Genomic DNA, 6,707 nt, shown 5'->3' with positions numbered 1-6,707 from the left:
TGTGCGCATATGGGGGAAGGGGGCAGGGCTAAGCCCTAGGCCCCGACCATAACCCACAACACAAGATCGACAAGTGGTTATCCCCAGCCCTTGGGAATGTCCCCCATATGACCACAATTTTTGAAATTTCGGGGGTAAGAGGAAATTTAAAGTGTTCAACAATTTCTCCCATCGGGGGTGATTGCAGGCAAGTTTTGTGCCTCGTTTCTGGGTTTGGGGTGCTCATGTGAGGTTTAATTTGAATTGTAGGATGGTTAACAAAAACGTTTATGAGAGAGCTTGGAAGCTCATAACCTTCAAAGTTTTTATCCAAATTGAGCTCAGAAAGCAGTTGTTTAGGGGTTTTTGGATATTTTGAATCCATTGGTAACCTCTAATTTCTAATTTGAGCACATCTATAGGGAATTTTTTCAGGTTTGAGACTAAATGTGTATTAATCAATCAGGGTTTGGAAGCACTTCTAAGAGGTTTTTTGGCATGGAGAAGACCTTATAGGGTTATTCTCACTTCCAGAAGGCTACTGCAGTAGCTGTAACTAGCAACATTCAACTTATTTTATCATGAAGTTTTGATCAGGGAAAATTTTAAGAACCACCATATATTTATATGTATAATAAATGGGCTAATCCCCATGATACACAGGAAAAATGGGAGGTGATTTTATCAATAATATAATATGTATATATAATTTTTTTGGCGAATCTCTCACTAGATTATATTATCTTGTACAACGATAGAGAATCTTTTACTGAATTATAAAATCTTGTAAGATCTTGGCAAATCTTTTACTGAATAATAAAACATTGTGAAGTCTTGGTGAATGCTTTTTAAAGTATGAAACCATATATGATAATAAGAAAACATATTCATTAAACTGTAATATACTAACATAGATGTTTGGAAAAAAGAAACATAATTTTCTCTTCCTACAAACAAAGTTCCAAGTTTCAGTGGCCGTGTTAGTCAAGGTTCTTATAATACATTCTTTCATATCCTTCTATTAGTTTTGATAATATTCCACAAAAAAGTTCTTGTAGGTGTTGATATTGACCACGAGTTCTGTCAAGGTAGGAGAGATTAATCTTTTCTCTACAACTTTTTTCAAGCTACCACCTTTTTCAAGTTATGAAATTTCTTTCTTATTCCATAGACTCAAACTGCGAGATAAAAAAAAACACATCAAGTTTGTTTACCCCAACACGCCAACAAGTAGCAAGCCCTAACTATATTATATAAGAAAGTACTAGGTATCCAAAAGGCTTGAAGGGGATCTAATTGAAAGAAGTGACCATTGTGAGAAACCTTCCAATCAATATATGAATATATAAATGTAGATTTATTATTATTTTAATTGGAAACCTTCAATTAAATAATAAAATTTAATTACGTCTCTCCCAATCTAAATTTCTTATTAGCATAATTCACTACTGTCATACGTCTCACATTTTTTAATAGCGTTGTAATATGTAGATTAATTTCCTTTTTGGTGAACAATCTCCGCCTTTTAGGAAAATATGGTGCAGTGGCTCCAACCCCCACAAATCATTAGGACAAACTAAGAATATCACAGAAGATGAAAGGTTGTACAAACCAACTTATTTTTCAAACAACTAATCCAACATCAGTACCTAAAATTTTTCATGAAGATGTCATATTGAGAATGTTTGAAAATGGTGGGAAATCTTCTGCCAGGGTGATGCGGAAAGAGTGATAAGTTTTCACTATTTTGAATTTTTTTGTTAAATCAGAGAAACCAATATTAATGGATCTATATTGGTATTTTTTACTAAATTTTTTGAAGTGACTAAATGTAGCTTTAACCATTCACCTTAAGATGTTTTTACAATATAATTTCCTAATTCTATTTAATATCTTCATTATCATAAAAACCAACCTATATCCATTTAACTCCACATCTACCACTCTTAGAGGGATGAAATCTATTTATCCCTCTGAGCACCTGCTAGACCGAGAATTAAGATGGCTCTAAGATGATAGAATTTCCCCTTTAAATAGTCTATGCTCACATGAATGAATTAAGATGGATCTAAGATGATAGAATTTCCCCTTTAAATAGTCTATGCTCACATGAATGCCATGGTATTACCATGGGTTATCATAAACCTGGAGCTTAAAAATTACTATTAGTAATTTATAAAAATTAATAAAATTAATAATTGATTTTTATTTTATTTTTTATTTTAACCAAGTTAAAATGTTTAACATACATTAAATTACAACATCCATTTTTACTCTTGATCCACCAAGCCCTGAGAGGGGTCAAATATTTTTTCACTCTATGCTAGTTTGCATATCACGATATTTGATCCCTCTCGAGGCTTAGTAGATCGAGAGTAAAGGTGGATCTATGCTGGTTTAATTCCCCCCTTTAAATAGGCTACATTCCACATGAATACCATGTGCCATTTTTATTTTTATTAATACTAATATTAGGGTTAATAATGTTTTTTTGCATGGTATTAATAATAATCTAGCCCATGGTATTTGGCCCATAGTATTTTGCCCATAGGTTTCACCTAAATATAATGCATTTTTTGAGTGTTGGTAAATATAAGGTGACTTATGGAGTAAATATAAAAAAATATTTTATTTATTTACCATACCTCTCGTTTATTTATATTTTTATTAATTTACCATACCTCTTTTACAAATATGGTATTTGGCCCATAGGATTCACTTAAATAAAAGCTCTTTTTTGAACCTTCATAAATAGAAAGAGGGTTATGGACTAAATATAAGAAGAGGTTTTATTTATTTACCATACCTCTATTTTATTTATATTTTTATTTATTTACCATACCTTTTGAGTAAGTATAAAAAGAGTTTTATTTATTTACCATACCTCCACTTTATTTATATTTTTATTTGCTTACACCCTTGCATGTACATAAGGTGACTTATGGAGTAAATATAAAAAATGTTTTATTTATTTACCATACCTCTCATGTATTTATATTTTTATTAATCTACCATACCTCCTTTATAAATATGGTATTTGGCCCATAGGATTCACTTTAATAAAACCTATTCTTGAAAATTAGGGCGAATGGAAGGTTGTAACTCCTAATTTCAAGGGCTAAATTTACCTTTTATACCCTCTCCCTTAAAATAAGGTGGGCTAACCTCCACACCTAATTTCTTTATAAAATAAATTTGAGGCGATTTGTAAAAATGTACTATGATACAAAATATTCGCCCACTAAAAATTTAAAACCCCTTAATTTCACCTAAGGGCGAAAATTCACCCCTAATTTTTTTTATGGTTTTGATATATATTTCAATGTGGAATTAAAGCATGCACATGATGTTTTTAGCTCATTTCAGTTGAAGTATGTCATCTTTGAAGGAGATATTTGGAGTTGTTGATTTTGTGAGATTTATTTGTAGCAGAACATTACCCTGTAGAGGTAATAACCACTTATTTACCAGCAACAAATGTTTATGTACTTCATTTTGATACTGAATATATGACTGGTATAGTCATGTTGACAGGTCCAGAGATGTAGCCCAGGAGGTGTGCACTCCATCAAAAAACCTTTTTCTTGCTCTTCTTTATGCCTTCATGGATTCCGTGTGTTATTTTTCATTATGTTAAGTTACATATGAAGACTAATTCATGTTTGAAGAGACATTGAATAAACATGTTGCCTCAACGCCCATTTTTAATCTTGCAAAGCGTTGACATGGTCCTAAGTTTTGTTTTATTTGATTTTGGGAAAGAGAAATAAATTGCCTAATCCAATTTCATATCACAACCCCGCACAAGATCTAAGACATCGGTGAGAAGAGAATCCCTTAATTACATTGTCTCTGTTGACCCTGAAACTCAAGATCTCATTCATAATTTGGAGCTCTAGGAGACAACAAAAGAATGCGGGTGACCACAGAACAGGTGGATGGTCAATTTGAGTGGATACCCGACCCATCCCTCACTCGGGCTAGGGAGAATTTATACATTCGCACCATCGAGCTCTCTTGGTAGCTAAAATACATGCTCGACCTCGCACTGCAAGAATAGTATGAAAATTCCAAAGCGTTGGAGGGCAAGTTAGACATGTTGAATGATATATTCATTTTCTATGTATAATCAATTCACCACAGGCACTTCGTTACGTGGGACTCGCCCAACTACGCCTTTCTCAAGTGTCACATCACCACCATGCAATCTAGTGGGGGAGGCTCTCCGAGCATCAAGAAAGAGACAACGGGTGCATCCACCAGTCACCAAGCCACTACAGATGCCCTAGTTTGTAGCTTTCCATAGAATCTTATCAGGTTAGAGGACGATCCCTTAGACGAAATTACTTAATGACTTTGTTTATGATGCTTTTTGCATGTCTTTGGACCTCTCCACATGTCTATGGCACTCCTTGCAATAATGATACTCTTTGCGGTTTGGTTTTCCCAGACACTTAGAGTTCTCACCCTCTCAGGATATTGGGCAATTTTTGTAAATTTTATAAAATTGGCAATTAGAACTTCCATCTCCCCTTTAATCCCATAAGAAGGGGCTCTTGTGTAACTATTGTAAAAGGAATATTTGTAACTGGAATAAGAGCCTCATGCTCGAGACAGCCCACTCCAAATGTAAACATTATTTTTTGAATTAATAAAATCTTTCTTACTTACAATTTTTTTTTAATAAAACTTACAAAAGAAAATTTATTTTATTCTCAAAAGGTTTTTATGTTTTTTTCACACACACACACACACACACACACACACATATATATATATATATATACATATACATATACATATAATTATAATTTTTATGATATTTATAAGGAATTAAGAATGTTTAATGATTTAGGTTTCAATGTAGGTATGACTATTTAGAGTGAGAAAATGAACGTTATGATAGCTAAATTCAATCAAATTATTTACAATACTTTCTTATATAACAACACTAATTTGGAGGATGTTTGTTCATACAAATATTCATAATTGATAGCGAGATTATTATATCATTGAGAAAAGGATAAATGGAGGGTGTAAGGTTTATTATGGGCTTCAAAATAATTATAACTCAATAGAAATTTGGATATATCATAAGAGAAACCTCCTCCTTGACATGCACATTACTCACATTATTTTATATGGATGCAAAGCTTAGGGATGTAGTATCACTAGAGAGTCATGGAGAAAGAAATATAAAGTAGATTGGAAATAATTTTATGTCCTATCATCGCAATATGAAAGGAAATACACCATATCCTATCCTCCTCAAAGAAGCAAGTATTTCCCTTGTTGAGAGCACAATTATGACTAGACACCTAATGTACAAGATCAAATTAAACAACATAAAATACAAGAATAAAGTCCTAAATTTGCTTCGAACTCAAGTTAAAACCACCTTCATCTCAAATGGAGATGGCATAAGGATGTGTAGTCTTAGCTAAAACATTGGGGGAATCAATGAACATTTTGCAAAATAAGGACAATAATAAAAATATTAGTGTGTTGAAATTTAAGAAAAAATTGTGGTGCTATAGAAAGTTAGAATGGAACAAATTAAGATATTATAAGGAATTGATCTCCCTTATTTAAAAAATCTACCTATCTGTTTGTTTTGATGAAAGTAAAGAAGCAAATACACATTAATAAAAAAAAATGTGTTTGTGTTTAGAGATAAACTATGTAGAGATTTTTGAAATCTCCACCTAGCTTATTTCCAAAAAAAACAATCACAAATATAAGAATTACTTTTCGTGAAATTTATAATGAAAATTTATGTTGGTATATTTGAAAAATATATTGAAATGAAAAAATGTATCACCTTTATCACACTAAAAAAATTAAACATAGAAAAGCATTTCTTGTTAAAATAATTTACATATATTATAATTAAATTTCAATTTTAAAAAATTTATCACAAAACCAACTTTCTTAATATTTTAAGAAATCTAAATTATAATGATATTGAAAGACATCTTATACTAAAAATATATATATTTAAATAAATTAACATAATTATTTACTTTATTACCAAAAAAAAATCTCATTAGTAATTAGTGATCATTGTCATTATCCATTGATAATAATCTTATTAGTAATTAGTGATCATCGTCATTATCCATACATATAATTAGCATTATATTTATTTTCTTTTATATTAAGAAAAAAGTTGGAGTGGATTTTCTTTTTCTTCCCGTGCACACTATATTAAGGCCTTATAAAAAAAATATTATTATGACATTTTTATTTATTAACATGAGCTACAACAGTGGCGGAAGTCCCTGCCAAGAAGGGGAAGGACTATTTACCGTTGACTTGGCTGCTTGCTTAGATGTCCTATTCAACATGAGGACCATTTACTTTTGACTTTGCTGCATGTAGTCTCTGACATTTGCTTGATCTGCACTTGAACTGGATCTAAAGATTTAGTCAGAGGCAAAGAACTCTTCTTTGGATTCAGAACTAAAAACTAGATTTAAGTTCTCTCTTTTAAGATTAAAATCCCAGAAGAGTAATCCATATGCCTGTACCAATATAAATCTCTTAGAAAATAAAAAGATATTGTTATTAAATAAATAAATAAATTTAACAATATATTATATAAACAAGAATAGAACAGGCCGACTTACGCAAGCGTTGACAGAAATGGAGACGTGCTTGCAACGATTAAATCTAATTCCCTTACATCCCGCCATGATTTCGCCCTTAATTTATCGAGTTGAAGATTT

The sequence above is a fragment of the Pinus tabuliformis genome, chromosome 5_2 (assembly GCF_031772625.1).
Source record: "Pinus tabuliformis cultivar Carrire ecotype Pingquan chromosome 5_2, CPIR1, whole genome shotgun sequence".
NCBI classification, from domain to species: domain Eukaryota; kingdom Viridiplantae; phylum Streptophyta; class Pinopsida; order Pinales; family Pinaceae; genus Pinus; species Pinus tabuliformis.
This window is presented reverse-complemented; position numbering follows the sequence as displayed.